At 45.3% G+C, this 20,915-nt stretch overlaps 1 long non-coding RNA gene across 5 annotated transcripts; it reads left to right on the forward strand.

Moving 5' to 3' along the window:
• Positions 1-15,586: 15,586 nt before the first annotated feature.
• On the forward strand, positions 15,587-19,308 carry LOC123161330 (uncharacterized). 5 transcript variants are annotated; one of them, XR_006480673.1, is made up of 6 exons: positions 15,587-16,789; positions 16,914-17,000; positions 17,104-17,162; positions 17,365-17,426; positions 17,565-17,729; positions 17,902-19,308. It is a non-coding gene; the product is annotated as an uncharacterized lncRNA (long non-coding RNA). The 5 variants fall into 5 exon arrangements; XR_006480669.1 differs by having other exon boundaries at positions 17,580-17,729; XR_006480670.1 differs by having other exon boundaries at positions 17,580-17,629.
• Positions 19,309-20,915: the final 1,607 nt, after the last annotated feature.

A 20,915-nucleotide genomic window follows, 5' to 3' on the forward strand; every position in this document is an offset into this window, starting at 1 on the left:
GTGTTGGCTAATAGGCCAGGGGGTAGCGGGGGTGGGCCGCGTGGGTGGCCAGTTGGCCAGCTGGTTGGCCCGGGGGGTTGGCCTTTTTCTTATTTTTGTTTCTTTTCCTTAAAAAAATTTCTGTTTTCTTTTATTTTAAGGCACTTAAACAATTTGTAAAAAGATGATTTCTCCGGCATTATTACCAAATTATTATTTGTAACAACTTGAACATTTTTGTTTGCATGTTTGATAAATTTGAATCTTGACTTTAAATTGGATTTGAAATTTGAAGGATGTTTGAAGGCCAGTGAGGATTACCAATAGTAAGAGCGATGACATGGCATCATTAGTAGGGATTACTGTAGCTTAATTACCCGGGTGTTACAAGTCTCCTCCATTACAAGAAATCTCATCCCGTGATTTAGGAGGTAGAAGGAAACAGTTCGGGGTATTCATCACGCAGGCGATCCTCGCGTTCCCAGGTGGTTTCGTCTTCAGAGTGTTGTGACCACTGGACCTTGAGGAACTTGATCGCCTTCTGACGTGTGTGACGTTCAGCTTGGTCGAGAATGCGGACCAGATGCTCTTTATAGGAGAGGCCTGTTGCAACGCAAGCACTTCATGATCCACTGCTCGAATTGGGTCATTGAAGCAGCGGCGGAGCTGTGACACATGGAACACGTCGTGAACCTGAGAAAGGTTCGGCGGTAGTTCCAACTGGTATGCCACCTTTCCACACGTTTCGAGAATAGTGAAAGGACCAATATAGCGAGGAGCTAGCTTGCCCTTGACCCCGAAGCAGTGTGCACCCTTCATTGGTGTGACCCGAAGATAAGCCTTTTCACCAGGTTGATAGACCATGTCTTTATGATGACGATCATAATTACTCTTTTGACGTGACTGAGCAGTCTTGAGATTCTCGTGAATGACGCGGACTTGTTCTTCAGCGTGTTGGATAATATCCGGACCAAAGAGTGGATGTTCCCCAGTTTCTGACCAGTTCAGAGGGGTTCGGCACTTCCGTCCATATAACACATCGAAGGGGGCCATCCCAGACTAGCTTGATAGCTATTGTTGTAGGAGATCTCAGCATACGGGAGAGATTCCTCTCATTTCTTGCTGAAGGAAATAACACAAGCTCGAAGCATGTCTTCGAGAACTTGGTTGACGCGTCCAACTTGTCCCTGAGACTGGGGGTGAAAAGCGGTGCTGAATGACAGATGAGTTCCCATAGCTTCTTGGAAACTTGCCCAGAATTTTGAAGTGAATAAGCTGCCATGGTCTGAGCTGATTACCAGCAGAATACCGTGAAGTGAAACAATTCTGGACATATAGAGAGTTGCCAGCTGACTAGGAGGGATCGTTTCTTTTGTTGGGGAACGTTGTAGAAAATTAAAATTTTTCCTACGGTTTCACCAAGATCCATCTATGAGTTCATCTAAGCAAAGAGTCAAGGGAGTGAGTTTGCATCTACATACCACTTGTAGATCGCGTACGGAAGCGTTAGAGGGAGCGGTGACGATGGAGTCGTACTCGTCGTGATTCAGATCACCGGAGATCCTAGCACCGAACGGACGGCACCTCCGCGTTCAACACACGTACGGAGCGTGTGACGTCTCCTCCTTCTTGATCCAGCAAGGGGGAAGGAGAGGTTGATGATGATGGCTCCAGAAGCAGCACAACGGCGTGGTGATGGTGGAACAGCAGCACTCCGGCAGGGCTTCGCCAAGCACGTGATGGAGGAGGAAGAGGTGTAGCAGGGGGGCGCCAGGACTTCAGGGTGCGGCTGCCCCTCTCCCCCCTCCCTTTATATAGACCCCCAGGGGGGCGCCGGCCATGGGAGATTCAATCTCCCAAGGGGGCGGCAGCCAAGGGGGGAGGAGTGCCCCCCAAGGCATGTGGTGCGCCCCTCCACCCTAGGGTTTCAACCCTAGGCGCGGGGGGTGGGCCTAGGGGGGCGCACCAGCCCACTATGGGCTGGCTCCCCTCCCACTTCAGCCCATGGGGCCCTCCGGGATGGGTGGCCCCACCCGGTGGACCCCCAGGACCCTTCCAGTGGTCCCGGTACAATACCGGGTGACCCCGAAACTATCCCGATGGCCGAAATACCACTTCATATATATATTTCTTTACCTCCGGACCATTCCGAAACTCCTCGTGACGTCCAGGATCTCATCCGGGACTCCGAACAACATTCGATATACTGCATACTCATATTCATACAACCCTAGCGTCACCGAACCTTAAGTGTGTAGACCCTACGGGTTCGGGAGACACGCAGTCATGACCGAGACGACTCTCGGGCAATAACCAACAGCGGGATCTGGATACCCATGTTGGCTCCCACATGCTCCTCGATGATCTCATCGGATGAACCACGATGTCGAGGATTAGAACAACCCCGTATACAATTCCCTTTGTCATTCGGTACGTTACATGCCCGAGACTCGATCGTCGGTATCGCAATACCTCGTTCAGTCTCGTTACCGGCAAGTCACTTTACTCGTACTGTAATGCATGATCCCGTGACCAAACACTTGATCACTTTGAGCTCATTGTGATGATGCATTACCGAGTGGGCCCAGAGATACCTCTCCGTCATACGGAGTGACAAATCCCAGTCTCGATCCGTGTCAGCCCAACAGACACTTTCGGAGATACCTGTAGTGCACCTTTATAGTCACCCAGTTACGTTGTGACGTTTGGTACACCCAAAGCACTCTTACGGTATCCGGGAGTTACACGATCTCATGGTCTAAGGAAGAGATACTTGACATTGGAAAATCTCTAGCAAAACGAACTACACGATCTTGTGCTATGCTTAGGATTGGGTCTCGTCCATCACATCATTCTCCTAATGATGTGATCCCGTTGTCAATGACATCTAATGTCCATAGTCAGAAACCATGACTATCTGTCGACCAACGAGCTAGTCAACTAGAGGCTCACTAGGGACATGTTATGGTCTATGTATTCACACGTGTATTACGATTTCCGGATAATACAATTATAGCATGAATAAAAGACAATTATCATGAACAAGGAAACATAATAATAACTCTTTTATTATTGCCTCTAGGGCATATTTCCAACAGTCTCCCACTTGCACTAGAGTCAATAATCTAGTTACATTGTGATGAATCGAACACCCATAGAGTTCTGGTGTTGATCATGTTTTGCTCGCGAGAGAGGTTTAGTCAATGGATCTGCGACATTCAGATCCTTATGTACTTTGCCAATATCTATGTCTCCATCTTGAACATTTTCGCGGATGGAGTTGAAACGACGCTTGATGTGCCTGGTCTTCTTGTGCAACATGGGCTCCTTGGCAAGGGCAATAGCTCCAGTTTGTCACAGAAGAGTTTGATCGGCCCCGACGCATTGGGTATGACTCCTAGGTCGGTGATGAACTCCTTCACCCAAATAGCTTCATGCGCTGCCTCCGAGGCTGCCATGTACTCCGCTTCACATGTAGATCCCGCCACGACGCTCTGCTTGCAGCTGCACCAGCTTACTGCTCCACCATTCAACATACACACGTATCCGGTTTGTGACTTAGAGTCATCCAGATCTGTGTTGAAGCTAGCATCGACGTAACCCTTTACGACGAGCTCTTCGTCACCTCCATAAACAAGAAACATGTCCTTTGTCCTTTTCAGGTACTTCAGGATATTCTTGACCGCTGTCCAGTGTTCCTTGCCGGGATTACTTTGGTACCTTCCTACCAAACTTACGGCAAGGTTTACATCAGGTCTGGTACACAGCATGGCATACATAATAGATCCTATGGCTGAGGCATAGGGGATGACGCTCATCTCTTCTTTATCTTTTGCCGTGGTCGAGCATTGAGCCGAGCTCAATCTCACACCTTGCAGTACAGGCAAGAATCCTTTCTTGGACTGATCCATTTTGAACTTCTTCAAAAATTTATCAAGGTATGTGCTTTGTGAAAGACCTATGAGGCGTCTTGATCTATCCCTATAGATCTTGATGCCTAATATGTAAGCAGCTTCTCCAAGATCCTTCATTGAAAAACACTTATTCAAGTAGGCCTTAATACTGTCCAAGAATTCTATATTATTTCCCATCAAAAGTATATCATCTACATATAATATGAGAAATGCTACAGAGCTCCCACTCACTTTCTTGTAAACGCAGGCTTCTCCATAAGTCTGCATAAACCCAAACGCTTTGATCATCTCATCAAAGCGAATGTTCCAACTCCGAGATGCTTGCACCAGCCCATAAATGGATCACTGGAGCTTGCATACTTTGTCAGCGTTCTTAGGATCGACAAAACCTTCCGGCTGCATCATATACAGTTCTTCCTTAAGATGCCCGTTAAGGAATGCTGTTTTGACGTCCATCTGCCATATCTCATAATCATAGTATGCGACAATTGCTAACATGATTCGGACGGACTTAAGCTTCGCTACGGGAGAGAAAGTCTCATCGTAGTCAATCCCTTGAACTTGCCGATAACCCTTAGCGACAAATCGAGCTTTATAGATGGTGACATTACCATCTGCGTCCGTCTTCCTTTTAAAGATCCATTTGTTTTCTATCGCTCGCCGATCATCGGGCAAGTCAGTCAAAGTCCATACTTTGTTTTCATACATGGATTCTATGTCGTATTTCATGGCTTCTAGCCATTTGTTGGAATCTGGGCCTGCCATTGCTTCTTCATAGTTCGAAGGTTCACCGTTGTCTAACAACATGATTTCCAAGACAGGGTTGCCGTACCATTCTGGTGCGGAACGTGTCCTTGTGGACCTACAAAGTTCAGTAGCAACTTGATCCGAAGTACCTTGATCATCATCATTAATTTCCTCTTCAGTTGGTGTAGGCATCACAGGAACATTTTCCTGAGCTGCACTGCTATCCTGTTCAAGAGGTAGTACTTCATCGAGTTCTACTTTCCTCCCACTTAGTTCTTTCGAGAGAAACTCTTTTTCCAGAAAGGATCCGTTCTTGGCAACAAAGATCTTGCCCTCGGATCTTAAGTAGAAGGTATACCCAATGGTTTCTTTAGGGTATCCTATGAAGACGCATTTTTCCGACTTGGGTTCGAGCTTTTCAGGTTGAAGTTTCTTGACATAAGCATCGCATCCCCAAACTTTTAGAAACGACAGCTTAGGTTTCTTCCCAAACCATAATTCATACGGTGTCATCTCAACGGATTTAGACGGTGCCCTATTTAAAGTGAATGTAGCTGTCTCTAGAGCGTATCCCCAAAATGATAGCGGTAAATCGGTAAGAGACATCATAGACCGCACCATATCCAATAGAGTGCGATTACGACGTTCGGACACACCGTTTCGCTGAGGTGTTCCAGGCGGCGTGAGTTGTGAAACGATTCCACATTTTCTTAAGTGTGTACCAAATTCGTGACTTAAATATTCTCCTCCATGATCCGATCGTAAGAATTTTATCTTTCGGTCACGTTGATTCTCTACTTCATTCTGAAATTCCTTGAACTTTTCAAAGGTCTCAGACTTGTGTTTCATCAAGTAGACATACCCATATCTACTCAAGTCATCAGTGAGAGTGAGAACATAACGATATCCTCCGCGAGCCTCAACACTCATTGGACCGCACACATCGGTGTGTATGATTTCCAACAAGTTGGTTGCTCGCTCCATTGTTCCAGAGAACGGAGTCTTGGTCATTTTGCCCATGAGGCATGGTTCGCATGTGTCAAATGATTCATAATCGAGAGACTCCAAAAGTCCATCAGCATGGAGCTTCTTCATGCGCTTGACACCAATGTGACCAAGGCGGCAGTGCCACAAGTATGTGGGACTATCATTATCAACTTTACTTCTTTTGGTATTCACGTTATGAATATGTGTAACATTACGCTCGAGATTCACTAAGAATAAACCATTGACCATAGGGGCATGACCATAAAACATATCTCTCATATAAATAGAACAACCATTATTCTCGGATTTAAATGAGTAGCCATCTCGTATCAAACGAGATCTAGATACAATGTTCATGCTCAAACTTGGCACCAAATAACAATTATTATGGTTTATAACTAATCCCGTAGGTAAATGTAAAGGTAGCGTGCCGACGGCGATCACATCGACCTTGGAACCATTCCTGACGTGCATCGTCACCTCGTCCTTCGCTAGTCTCCGCTTATTCCGCAGCTCCTGCTGTGAGTTACAAATATGAGCAACGGCACCGGTATCAAATACCCAGGAGTTACTACGAGTACTGGTAAGGTACACATCAATTACATGTATATCAAATATACCTTTAGTGTTGCCGGCCTTCTTATCTGCTAAGTATTTGGGGCAGTTCCGCTTCCAGTGACCCTTCCCCTTGCAATAAAAGCACTCAGTCTCAGGCTTGGGTCCATTCTTTGACTTCTTCCCGGCAACTGGCTTACCGGGCGCGGCAATATCTTTGCCGTCCTTCTTGAAGTTCTTCTTACCCTTCCCCTTCTTGAACTTAGTGGTCTTATTGACCATCAACACTTGATGTTCTTTGATTTCAACCTCTGCCGACTTCAGCATTGAAAATACTTCAGGAATGGTCTTCACCATCCCCTGCATATTATAGTTCATCACAAAGCTCTTGTAGCTTGGTGGGAGCGACTGAAGGATTCTGTCAATGACCGCCTCATCCGGGAGGTTAATGTCCAGCTGGGACAGGCGGCTGTGCAACCCAGACATTTTGAGTATATGCTCACTGACAGAACTGTTTTCCTCCATCTTACAACTATAGAACTTGTCGGAGACTTCATATCTCTCGACCCGGGCATGAGCTTGGAAAACTAGTTTCAGCTCCTCGAACATCTCATATGCTCCGTGTTGCACAAAACGCTTTTGGAGCCCCGGTTCTAAGCTGTAAAGCATGCTGCACTAAACGAGGGAGTAATCATCAGCACGTGTCTGCCAAATGTTCAAATCGTCTTGCAGTGCTGGGAGAGCAGGTGGGTCACCTAACGGTGCTTCAAGGACATATGCTTTCTTGGCAGCTATGAGGATGATCCTAAGGTTCCGGACCCAGTCCGTATAGTTGCTGCCATCATCTTTCAGCTTGGTTTTCTCTAGGAATGCGTTGAAGTTCATGTTGACATGAGCGTTGTCCATTTGATCTACAAGACATATTTTGCAAAGATTTTAGACTAAGTTCATGATAATTAAGTTCATCCAATCAAATTATTTAATGAACTCCCACTCAGATTTGACATCCCCTTAGTCATCTAAGTGTTACACAATCCGAGTTGACTAGGCCGTGTCCGATCATCACGTGAGACGGACTAGTCATCGTCGGTGAACATTCTCATGTTGATCGTATCTTCCATACGACTCGTGTTCGACCTTTCGGTCTCCGTGTTCCGAGGCCATGTCTGTACATGCTAGGCTCGTCAAGTTAACCCTAAGTGTTTTGCATGTGTAAAACTGTCTTACACCCGTTGTATGTGAACGTAAGGATCTATCACACCCGATCATCACGTGGTGCTTCGAAACGACGAACTTTAGCAACGGTGCACAGTTAGGGGAGAACACTTCTTGAAATTGTTGCAAGGGATCATCTTATTTACTACCGTCGTTCTAAGTAAAGAAGATGCATAAAACATAATAAACATCACATGCAATTATATAAAGTGGTGACATGATATGGCCAATATCATATAGCTCCTTTGATCTTCATCTTCGGTGCTCCATGATCATCTTGTCACCGGCATGACACCATGATCTCCATCATCATGATCTCCATCATCGTGTCTTCATGAAGTTGTCACGCCAACGACTACTTCTACTTCTATGACTAACGCGTTTAGCAATAAAGTAAAGTAGTTTACATGGCGTTCTTCAATGACACGCAGGTCATACAAAAATAAAGACAACTCCTATGGCTCCTGCCTGTTGTCATACTCATCGACATGCAAGTCGTGATTCCTATTACAAGAACATGATCTCATACATCACAATATATCATTCATCATTCATCACAACTTCTGGCCATATCACATCACATGACAATTGCTGCAAAAACAAGTTAGACGTCCTCTAATTGTTGTTGCATCTTTTACGTGGCTGCAATTGGGTTCTAGCAAGAACGTTTTCTTACCTACGAATAACCACAACGTGATTTTGTCAACTTCTATTTACCCTTCATAAGGACCCTTTTCATCGAATCCGCTCCAACTAAAGTGGGAGAGACAGACACCTGCCAGCCACCTTATGCAACTAGTGCATGTTAGTCGGTGGAACCGGTCTCACGTAAGCGTACGTGTAAGGTTGGTCCGGGCCGCTTCATCCACCAATACCGCTGAAGCAAGATAAGACTTGTAGCGGCAAGCAAGTTGACAAGATCTACGCCCACAACAAAATTGTGTTCTACTCGTGCAATAGAGAACTACGCATAGACCTAGCTCATGATGCCACTGTTGGGGAACGTTGCAGAAAATTAAAATTTTTCCTACGGTTTCACCAAGATCCATCTATGAGTTCATCTAAGCAACGAGTCAAGGGAGTGAGTTTGCATCTACATACCACTTGTAGATCGCGTATGGAAGCGTTAGAGGGAGCGGTGATGATGGAGTCGTACTCGCCGTGATTCAGATCACCGGAGATCCTAGCGCCGAACGGACGGCACCTCCGCGTTCAACACACGTACGGAGCGTGTGACATCTCCTCCTTCTTGATCCAGCAAGGGGGAAGGAGAGTTTGATGATGATGGCTCCAGCAGCAGCACAACGGCGTGGTGGTGGTGGAATAGCAGCACTCCGGCAGGGCTTCACCAAGCACGTGATGGAGGAGGAAGAGGTGTAGCAGGGGGAGGGGGCGCCAGGACTTCAGGGTGCGGCTGCCCCTCTCCTCCCTCCCTTTATATAGGCCCCCAGGGGGGCGGCGGCCAAGGGGGGAGGAGTGCCCCCAAGGCATGTGGTGCGCCCCCCCCCACCCTAGGGTTTCAACCCTAGGCGCAGGGGGTGGGCCTAGGGGGGCGCACCAGCCCACTATGGGCTGGCTCCCCTCCCACTTCAGCCCATGGGGCCCTCCGGGATGGGTGGCCCCACCCGGTGGACCCCCGGGACCCTTCCGGTGGTCCCGATACAATACCGGGTGACCCCGAAACTATCCCGATGGCCGAAATACCACTTCCTATATATAATTCTTTACCTCCGGACCATTCCGAAACTCCTTGTGACATCCGGGATCTCATCCGGGACTCCGAACAACATTCGGTATACTGCATACTCATATTCATACAACCCTAGCGTCACCGAACCTTAAGTGTGTAGACCCTACGGGTTCGGGAGACACGCAGTCATGACCGAGACGGCTCTCGGGCAATAACCAACAGCGGGATCCGGATACCCATGTTGGCTCCCACATGCTCCTCGATGATCTCATCGGATGAACCACGATGTCGAGGATTAGAACAACCCCGTATACAATTCCCTTTGTCATTCGGTACGTTACATGCCCGAGACTCGATCGTCGGTATCCCAATACCTCGTTCAGTCTCGTTACCGGCAAGTCACTTTACTCGTACCGTAATGCATGATCCCGTGGCCAAACACTTGATCACTTTGAGCTCATTGTGATGATGCATTACCAAGTGGGCCCAGAGATACCTCTCCGTCATACAGAGTGACAAATCCCAGTCTTGATCCGTGTCAACCCAACAGACACTTTTGGAGATACCTGTAGTGCACCTTTATAGTCACCCAGTTACGTTGTGACGTTTGGTACACCCAAAGCACTCTTACGGTATCCGGGAGTTACACGATCTCATGGTCTAAGGAAGAGATACTTGACATTGGAAAAGCTCTAGCAAAACGAACTACACGATCTTGTGCTATGCTTAGGATTGGGTCTCGTCCATCACATCATTCTCCTAATGTCCATAGTCAGAAACCATGACTATTTGTCGACCAACGAGCTAGTCAACTAGAGGCTCACTAGGGACATGTTATGGTCTATGTATTCACACGTGTATTACGATTTCCGGATAATATAGTTATAGCATGAATAAAAGACAATTATCATGAACAAGGAAATATAATAATAACTCTTTTATTATTGCCTCTAGGGCATATTTCCAACATCTTTGACGGCCAGAAAGTGTGCAACTTTAGAAAGCCGGTCAATGATGACAAGAATAGCATCGTTACCTTTCTAAGATTTGCGAGATCCAGTGACGAAGTCCATTTCAACATGGTCCCATTTCCATTTAGGAATAGAGATAGGTTGCAGAGTTCCAGGAGGCCTTTGATGTTCTGCTTTGATACGATGGCAAACGTCACATTCAGCAACATAACGAGCAATGTCTTGCTTCATATTTGACCACCAGAATCTCTGTCGAATGTCTTGGTACATCTTTGTGCTACCGGGATGAATAGACAAAGGCGTATCGTGAGTTTCTTTCATAACTTCCTTAGTCATATCTAGGTTTTTCTCCTTACACGACACCACTAGGCGGCCTTTGAAGTACAAAGTGCCATCATCGGCAACGTGAAGAATGAGGGCTTTCCTTCTGTGAGGTAGTGTTTAATCTTCTCAACTTGAGATTCATATCCCTGAATTCTCTTGATGGAGTCCAAGAGATTTGGTTCGACAGCCAGGGTATTGAGGGAACCCTGGGAAACAACGTGAAGGTTCATCTTGCGGAATTCTGGAGGAGGGGGTGCAAGTGCACTAGGAGGAACAATATGGAGGTTCAGCTTTCTGAATTCTTCAACAAGCGAGGGATGAACTTTTCGAACCTAGAGGTGATTGCAATATGACTTGCGGTTTAAAGCATGAGCCATTACATTAGCCTTGCCTGGTGTGTAGGAAATTCCCAAGTCAAAATATGCTACCATCTCCATCCATCTCTGCTGATGGAGGTTCAGGTCTGGCTGGGTAAACATATACTTCAGACTTTGGTGGTCGGTGAAGATCTCACAACGATTACCGAGAAGGTAATGTCGCCACTGTTTCAGTGCATGTACGACAGCAGCAAGCTTGAGGTCATGAACTGGGTAGTTCTCTTCGTGAGTGCGCAATTGACGAGAGGCATAAGCAATCACTCTGCGCTCTTGCATTAGGACACATCCTAATCCTTGTCGTGAAGCGTCGCAGTAAATGACGAAATCCTTCTTAGTATCTGGTGGAGCAAGCACTGGGGCAGAAGTCAGCTTGTCTTTGAGTGCTTGAAAACTTTCTGACACTTTTCTGTCCAATCAAACTTGACACCTTTGTGAAGCAGACCAGTCAGGGGCTTGGCAATCTTGGAGAAGTTTTTGACAAATCGGCGGCAATAGCTGGCGAGTCCGAGAAAACTTCTGACTTGCTTGACATTCTTCGGAGGAGTCCAATCGAGAATAGCCTGAACTCGTTCGGGGTTGACGGCAATACCATCCTTGGAGATGACATGCCCAAGGTAGGTCACTTCTAGAAGCCAGAATTCACATTTAGAATACTTAGCATACAATTGATGTTCTCGAAGCTTTTCCAGAACAAGTCAAAGGTGTTCAGCATGTTCTTATTTATTCTTGGAATATACAAGGATATCATCCAGATAAACCACGACGAACTTGTCGAGGTATTCCATGAATATATAGTTCATCAGACAAGAGAATGTCGCTGGAGCATTGGTCAAGCCGAAAGACATGACGGTGTACTCGTATGAACCATAGCGAGTCACGAAAGCATTCTTGGGAATATCCTCTTCACGAAACCGAATCTGGTGGTAACCCAACCTCAAATCAAGTTTAGAGAATACTGAGGAACCAGCAACTTGGTCATACAGATCATTGATTCTGGGAAGCGGATACTTGTTTTGAATTGTTGCCTGGTTGATAGGTCGGTAATCTTGGACCAAACGATTCGTACCATCCTTCTGCTTGACAAAGAGAGAAAGTGCTCCCCAAGCAGATGAACTTGGACGAATGAAACCCTTGTGAAGAGATTTGCCGATTTCCTCCTTAAGTTCAAGGAGCTCATGTGGCGGCATCTTGTAGGGTCGCTTGGCAATAGGAGTTGTGCCCGGTTTCAAGTCTATGACAAATTCAACAGCTCTAGCAGGGGGTATTCCTGGAAGTTCTTCTGGGAAGACATCTTTGAAATCACAAACAACTGGAATGTTCTCTATTCCCTCAAGAGGTGAAGCATTCAATGCATTCAGAACATATATCTGGTTCTTGGCATCCTCAGCTGCTCGAGCTGAGTAATGAACTGTCTGGCCAGAAGGGTGAGTGAGCTGGACTGTCTTGGTAGTACAGTCAATCAAAGCATTATGAGTTGTCAACCAATCCATACCAAGAATTATGTCTATTTTGGAAGGCCCGAGTACAACGAGAGAAGCCGGAAATAGTAGACCTTCAATTTCGATTTGGTTGTGAGGGCTTAACATTGTGGTTTGCCACTTGGATCCCGGAGATTGAACCGCTAAAGGAGTTGGTAATTCTTCCATGCCTAGCCCATGCAACTGAGCAAACTGTTGGGACACAAAAGCATGCGATGCTCCTGAATCAAAGAGGACAGAGGCTGGCATTGAATTAACGTGAAGGGTACCCATCATGATTTTTGGGGACCCACGAGCTTCTTCAATCTTGACATGGGTGACTTGACCTCCACTCATAGCAGGCGGCCTGTCACTACAAACTCTGCTAGGATGGTTTCGACGGCCCTTCCTACGGCCAACAAGAGGATGTGAAGCATTTTGTGGCTGACCCTGATGATAGTTGAGAGCACGGTGTCCTGACTGTCCACACTTGCGGCATAAACCATCATTATGGGGAGGAGCCATGACATTGGATTGTCCACCCTGAATCGTTAGCTGTCTCGGTGGCGGAGGCAGACGAGGTGCAACATAAGACGGCCTTGGTGCTGGAGCAGGTCAGTGATGAACATTGTGTGGGATCCAGACTCGACGTTTCTGAGCAGGCTGACTCGAGGATGGGCTAACATCTCTGGTACGCTTGAGTGACTCCTGGTACTCAGTAAGACTAGTTTCAGTTCGGAAAGCTTGGCTGACAAGTGTCGCAAAGTCTGCGCAATCATGAGCAACAAGCGCGAGCTTTATATCGGGACGCAGTCCTTCAAGAAATTTCTCCTACTTACGAGCATCAGTGCAGACGTCATCCGCAGCATAGCGGGATAATTCAAGGAATTTCCTCTGATATTCATCTGCATTCATTGAGCCTTGTGAGAGTTTGCAGAACTCCTTCTTCTTCTGGTCCATCAGACCTTGAGGAATGTGTCGTGCGCAGAAGGCACTACAAGGATTCTGGTCTATTACAACAAAATTTATTGCTACAACTAAGGTTTGTTGCAATAAAATGCAATATTACCGCAAATTCTCCGGTTGTGGTAATAGGCCGCACATATTGCCATAACTTAGTTTGGTCACGGTAAATACTAAATTTGTTGCAATAGAGGCCTCATATTGCAACGAAGTGTGTCGGCGTTGCAATATGGTAGCGGTATTGCGACAAAAAAATTCGGTTGCATGAGGGCAGTCATTTTGTTGTAATAGAGATTACGTATTTCAACAGAATAACCATTTGTGGCAATATTCAGAAAGATATTGCAACGCCAGCGTGACGTTGCATTAGTTGCACATATTGTTGCAAAAAAGTGGCTACCTATTGCAACAAACTGCATCAGCATTGCAATATGGTAGCGATATTGCGAAAAACAAATTCCGTTGCGCGAGGCAGTCATTTTGTTGTAATAGAGACTAGGTATTTCAACAGAATAACTATTTGTGGTAATATTCGGAATATATTGCAACACCGGTGTGACTTTACATTAGTTACAAGTTAAATAGTGGGGAAATATATTATTTGAATTTATAGATATTAAGTTATGATTTTTGCAATCTTTTAGGAGTAATTAAATATTTTTAATCGTACCAATTTGAATTAACCAAAAGAGTGGAAAAGTTTATAAATGGATAGAACACACTTTCTTGATAGGAATACATATTTAATTTGTTAAATTTGGATTTGAAATAGGCAAGTTGTTGCCATTTTAAAACTGTGGTGTTTTCTGCACAAAACATGGACCTGCGAGATGGAACCCGACAATGATTATGTTGGACCTACTCTGGCGCGATAGACCCTGACATGTACGCCATACTGTCCAGACTAGTGAGACTTGCCTTGCTGACAACGGGCCACGCACCGAATGGCCATTAAAACAACTAAATTCTAGCGCAGTGGACCCTGCATTCAGACAATTTGGACTTGCCTTGCTGACAACTGGGCCACGCACCGAATGGCCATTAGAGCAGAAAAAACAAACAATGTTGTACTTCGAACACCACACCTGCCGGTATCCACTAGCTTGTCAAACCACCACACCAATACCAACTTACTGCAGCTTAAACGGGGAGCTCCTAAGTTGCGCCTTAAGCGCCACTCGGAGCAACCGGCGCCCACGCGCGCCCCCTTCATGGGCCGGCCCACTTTGGATTTTGTCCCTCGCTCCCGCTTTCTCCGCTTGGGCGCCCGGGAGGTCGTATACGTCGAGCGGCAAAAAAGAAGCGCGCCTGTGGATCAAACTCCAGACCTCCCGATTGATTCTAGCATGCCTAGCCAGCCGAGCTAGCATCCTACAGCTGTTTTAGCGCAACGCTAGCCTAAAAGTAGACAGCAGCAAATCATTTTTTCTAAAAAATACTTTTTTTATAATATACGTTGAACAAATTTTAAAATACAGTGAACTTTTTTGTAAGCAAACATTGAACAAATTTCAAATACACAAATGAAAACATTTTGTTGTATGCGATGAACAATTGTTTAATGTACGATGAACAAATTTTAAGTACATAATGAACATTTTTTAATATACGTTGAACAATTTCATGATATACGATGAATTGTAATACATGATGAACATGTTTACAAACTCAAAAGGTGAACTATTTCATAATATTTTTTTTTGCGGGTAACTATTTCATAATATATGATGAACATTTTCTTAATACGACCAAAACAAAAAAGAAACCAAACTGGAAACGTGGGTGCTTTTATTACCGTTATATATTTACTATCCAAAATCATAAAAGCAGAAATCTAATCACAGCCATAAGTTGTCCCGGTTGGCTAGCTGCACTCGAACAAATGCCGTGGGTATAGAGTTCGACTCACGTATTTTTTGGATCTTTAAAGGAATTAAAAAAAAAGTAAAACGGGCCTGGCCCATGACGGGAGGGGGGTGTGCACCCGTTTGGGAATCAGCCTATAACGGGCGCTGAGGGCGCCATTTAGGAAATGCCACTTAAACGTGTCTGTCCTATTTAATGTGAGGAGCCGAGTGGGCTTGGGGACCTCATTTCCCAGTGCGGCCTTTTCGGCTGGCACATGCCGGATCGGACAACCCTCTTTTTATTTCGTCTTTTTCTTCTTTACAATAATTCTGGATTTCAAAAAGTTCTTAATATAAATCTTTCCCTACTAATAAACCAGCGATTGCCTACTAATAAACCAGCGATGGCTTCTGGTCGTACGTCGCCGGCCTTTTTGCAGAAAAGACCCTCTGTTTTTATGAAATCAACCCGCAGTCCCTTCTTTAGCGGATCTGGAAAAATGCTTTGTTTTTGCACAAAAGACCCCGTGGTTTGGAGTATTCAACCCGTGATCCTTTTTAAATCGGGACGGGGTCAATGCGGCGGCTCAAGCGGCTGGGGGCGGCGCGGCGGCTCGATGTAGATCGGCGTCAGCGGTTGGAGCTTGCAGGGGGCGGATCCGTGCACGGCAGGGGCTGGGGAGGCGGATCAGGAGGCCGGCGGCGAGGTGGGGTCACCAGTGACGACAAGGATGGCCGGAGCGCGGATTCCCTGGCGGATCCATGGAGTCTGAGGCTCCTAGGCAAGGAAGGGAAGTGAGGGAGAGAAGGAGGGAGTAAGGAGGGGCGGCGCAGCGACCTAGGCAGGAGCTTGCCGGAGCCGGGCGATGGTGGACGGGCACGGGAGACAGAGGGATCCGGCGTGGCGGCGCGAAGTCCTTGCAGGTGGCGCACCTCGGCCGTCATCGAGGCCACCGCCGCCACCTGCCGGTGCAACGAGGCAGAGGAGGATCTCCTGGTTTTGCTTCGTCGCCAACTCCATGTTCACGGTCGTGGTTCTAATCCCTCTCTTGCCACTCCACTGTTTTGATTTATTGTATACGTGCAGTTCATCTCCCAGTGACCCAGTCGCTGGCTGGATGTGTCTATATCTCTCATCATTTTGTCAAATCAGATAACCTATCAGTAGGAAATTATTTTCCTCCACTTTGCAAGACCACATAACCAATTTACTATCAGCGGTCTATACGATTAATTTCTAACTTTGCAGGATCATTCTGACTCGGCATCTGTCACTCTAACAAGTGTTCGTCTTTAATGTCCTACACTATATTCTGCAACAAAATTTGCCCTGTGTGCATGAGTACCAATAATTTGGGTTATTTCGTTTTGTTGAAATGATGATAAAATTGAGTTAAGCGAGTTGGAGCTACTGCACCCCTAGCCTGAGTGGAATGAGCTCATGGAGCGCCTCGAAGGCCCCGACAACGGTGGCAGTAGGCGTTGCCATTAGATCTGGAGGTAGAGGGAGTCACCACGAGGAGCGGCAACCGAAGACAGGCAGCATCGACTGTGTCAAGCAAGCTGTAGGAGGCCTGCGCGACTCCTTGCCGATCACTTGACAGTCCAAGCCTGCAATAGTGTCGATTCAGGTAGGCGTGTGGCATGGCCGAATCCTGCCCGATCAAGGCCAACCAATGGACATGTTGTATGCATCGATGTCCCAATCCAGCAGGCAATACATGTCTGCAAACAGTCCTGAAAAAAGTCATTCGATAAGAAAAGTAAGTGCTTAGTTGTGCTCAATTTTCTCCTAAAAGAAACAGTTAACTTGTATAGCTTGCATCAATGACCTCATAGTCCATACAATATTTTATATGCATCAAAACTAAGTTCTGTATGCTGCAGAAACTCAGGAAAGTATGGTGGTTCTACGTCACTAGGCAAATCAGAAGAGACTACCCATCTATAATGACAGGTGGTGGTAGACACCTGGTATTTCTGCATCGATGAAATGTCTTTTGTGGAACTCAAAAAATGGAGAGAGTTCAGAAAAAATAAATTTGAATGGAGATTAATACTGGTTTCTTTTATGCAGAATTGTAGTGATGCATTCTCTTCCGACAGGCTCCAAATGATGGTTATTCTGTAGGATTGGTAAGACAAGCTTCTGGAGATTGGTTTCTCATGCGGCTCCTTGTGATGTTGAAATTAGTGTATCGCTCATTTCTTTCCTTGCTTCCTGTAGCAGTTGCATTGATAGTAGGTTGAGAATTCATTTATGGAATAGTCCACTGATGTTCCGTAATTAGCTTTCTGCTTATATTAAACTGACTGTACATTTGTGACAATGCAACAGGGAGATGGATGTATTGTCCTTGTCCGTGCCGTTTGCTTTTGTGGGAAGAAAAAAATGTTGAGGTAAAGGGGTCTCATAGCTTGAAGGCGTTTGGTCCATTGATGTAGTAACTAACAACTTCGTTTGGCTGCTAATTGCTTTGCCTGAAAGCTGTCTTTCAAAGTAATAATACTCCATCTGTCATAATTTATGTACTGTAGTTTCATGGTTCGCAGTGTGGTTTTCGATGGTGGATGTGACATCCGACGATTGCCGAGGAAGAAAGGTGCAGGGGAGAGAATCAATTTGTGGTTTATGAATGGAAACCTTGTGCCAACATGTTTGATATGTTTGCTTATTACTATATGTTTGCTTATTACTCAATGGTATGATCACTGCAATTTTTATGTTATTTCGTGAAAACGACAATCAACTAGGGCTTAGTTTATTTTTGGTACTGATTTATAGTTTGTTTGGTAACCACATCACACCTTCTTAAACTTTAGACAGTTAAATGTGATTTATGTTTCCTCCTAATTCATATTTTCTGCCTTTCAGGTTGCATTGGCAAATGGGGCCTCAACAATCTCTTGTGCCATTTGAACTTTAATTTGATTATCGATGAAGCAAGATATTCTAGATTTATCGAATCCTATTTTTTTCATCAGATCGATATGGTTGTCTGTATGAACTACGGCATAAGCTTCTTTGAGCAGCTTTTGACGGTGTTTCCATCTTTTAATTTCTCAGCAATTGCAAGTACCAACCTCAGAGTTGAAAGTAAGTGATGCATATTTTTCACGGATCAAATAGGAATCACTACCACAGTACTGGCCTAACTTCTGTACTAATGCCTACATCAACCGCCTGGGAAGAAGTTCTAGGTACATCTATTGAATCGGTCGGTTTATCTTCCTTTATCTATAACTCGATATAGATATTAGGCCAAGTAGGCTATTACAGTACAGGTGGACCACTTTTAGACATGCCATATTCTTTGTCTGAATAACAAAATTATTTTCACATGGAAACCTCACACAAAATCGTTGTTTAAATCATTGTTGGATGTTCCATTCTTTGATTATTTTGTTACATTCAAACTAAGAATAATGCAAGAAAAAAAACCTTCATTGTTCTAGAGAGGTGTTGGAGGCTCAGAGCTGCATATTCTAATGATATAACTGTCAATTACAAAATAAGACCAAACACTATTTCTACGAATTAGCATCAAGTTGCCAGGAGCAGTGAAGCGCCAATAATGGTCAACTATGGTGCTTGAGGAGATGGATATATGTAGTTGTAAGGTTGCAGATATAGGCTGGAGCAATATGTAAGTACTATTACAGAATTACTTCAGCTTATGCTGAGTGTTTCCATTAGCTAGATGGTTGTGCTTCATGTCCTAGGATCACATGCCCTTTATGTTCAGAGTACGGTCTGATTATGAATAAGATAATAAAAGGGTCGTTACTTCTAACTAGACATTTTGTTAATTTCCAGTTGAAGGCTTCCACGCGCCACCTCCTTCTCCCCCTCCTTCGCCGGGTCGAGAAGGGAGCAGCGACGAAGCAGAGGTAGACGTGGACACGTGGTAGGAGCCAAGGGGGGAACGGGGAAAGGCGGACGCGAGATCCGTGAAGCCAGAGAAGGTACATGAGCTTGTCCACCGCAGGCTATAGCTCCAAAATCGGCGGTGTCAGCCGCCACCAGTGCCACCGTGTTCGCCTCCGGCTGGCCTGGTAGCAACAAAAGTATGGCTACAGGTGTGGTTCATTCAGTTTTGTAGTTCGATTTACTTGCTTGTGCATATGTGCGTGTATACTGAGAGAGAGGGAGAGATTATTCTGTTCTAGCAGTCATATTTCTGTCGCAAATCTGCTCCCCTCCACTCCTTTTTCATTTAACTGAAATCTGAATGTGTAAAGCAGTTGCAAATTAAGAGCAGCAGAGTAAATGTCAAAAGTTCAGAGCAGGTGCATGTTTTTGAGATTTAGAGGAAGTGTAAGCTAGAAGATGGGTTGCCATGCTTTGTAAGTATGGTTAGTTGGAGTACTATTCCATCCGATGGCAGTGCAAAGTTGAAGTAGGCGTTGACGAAGGACGTTAGGGTATGTTCTTCACGTCCACACATAATTGTCCAAAAAGCAACAAATCATTTTTTCTTTGTGAAAAGGCCTAAGGCCAAATATTAACGGACACATGTCCTTACAAACTCACCCGTACGGAAAAACATTCAAATCTCTGGGGAGCCGAGCTCTTGTTCTTCCTGCATCCATATGAGCCTCTACCTAGACGGATCAAACTTTTTTCAGACCAGGAGCTTATGGAAGCAGTGGCCGAGAAGTCGTTGATGTAGATCAGGAGATGTTATCGGTCGCAATTTGTGAAGCAAATCGCTGCCCCGGATAGGAAAATGTCAGAAGGGCATGTGGAAACTACAAGACCATGAAAATTGATCGAATCCGAACAGATCCCCCCAGAAACCTAAACATACAAAATCCTGTCGGAGACACAGGCCCACACACCCTCGACCGCGAATAAGCACAACAATGAAACGGGGATAGGACACGGAAAACCATATTCCTACGGAGGGATGACACGCTCTCTCGGTTCCCTGTCCAAAATCCTAAGACAACTGAGAACCCGTCGCCGCCTAGGATCCCGTCGTGTAGCCCTCTTCTCCAATGACCAGGCTAGGTCGGGCTGCCACTGAAGGTAGCCAACACGCTGGAGTTGAGACGCAACCCAGACCACCCACCAATGCACACGCAGTAACCGGCCCTCCATCGCACGGCCCACCAGGGCACAACATCTCCGAAGGACGTCCTCGTCGCCGACGACTCTGCGTGGGTTGTGACCGGTAATGTACCATGGCGGAGGCAAGAGGAGGAGAGGCGATCTAGGTTTTCTTGTGGAGGTGGCTGAAGAGCAGACTCATACCTCAAACTAAAGCATTGCTTCGTGATAATTCAACTACGGCAACACGAAGGCATATTCACCTTATAGCGAATGAGGGCAACCTTATTTTCGACATTTGTCTTGGATATAAGAAGTGGCACACAGTGGCACTCGAGAGGAGCAGGTTTTAAAAAAAGATTGCCCGGTGCAACGCACGGGCATTTGTACTAGTAAATTACAAGTCCAAAAAAGTGTACAAGAATTCAAAAATGTACATGGTTTCGTTTGAGTAATCATAAAAAATGTTCATGATTTTTACAACAAATCGCTTATTAAATAAATCTTCACGATCTGAGAATACAATTTGGGATTTTTTTTCATGATTTCGAAAATAGTTCGCATATCCAAAAAGTGTTCACGAATTCGAACAAAATGTCATTGAATTCAAAAAAGTCATGAATTTCTAAAATATGTTCTCAGAATTCAAAATTGTTCACAAATTTCGAAAATTGGTCCGAAATTCCAGAAAAACATATGCTTTAAAAAAAATCACTGATTCCAAAAATGTTCATGAGTTCGAAGAGTGTTCATTTCTGAGAGCACTTTTTTAAAGATATTTGCAGTATTTCAAGATTGTTATTTTTCCTGGAAGGTCACATATAATGACACAATGT

The sequence above is a fragment of the Triticum aestivum genome, chromosome 7B, assembly GCF_018294505.1.
Source record: "Triticum aestivum cultivar Chinese Spring chromosome 7B, IWGSC CS RefSeq v2.1, whole genome shotgun sequence".
Taxonomy (NCBI): Eukaryota; Viridiplantae; Streptophyta; class Magnoliopsida; order Poales; family Poaceae; genus Triticum; species Triticum aestivum.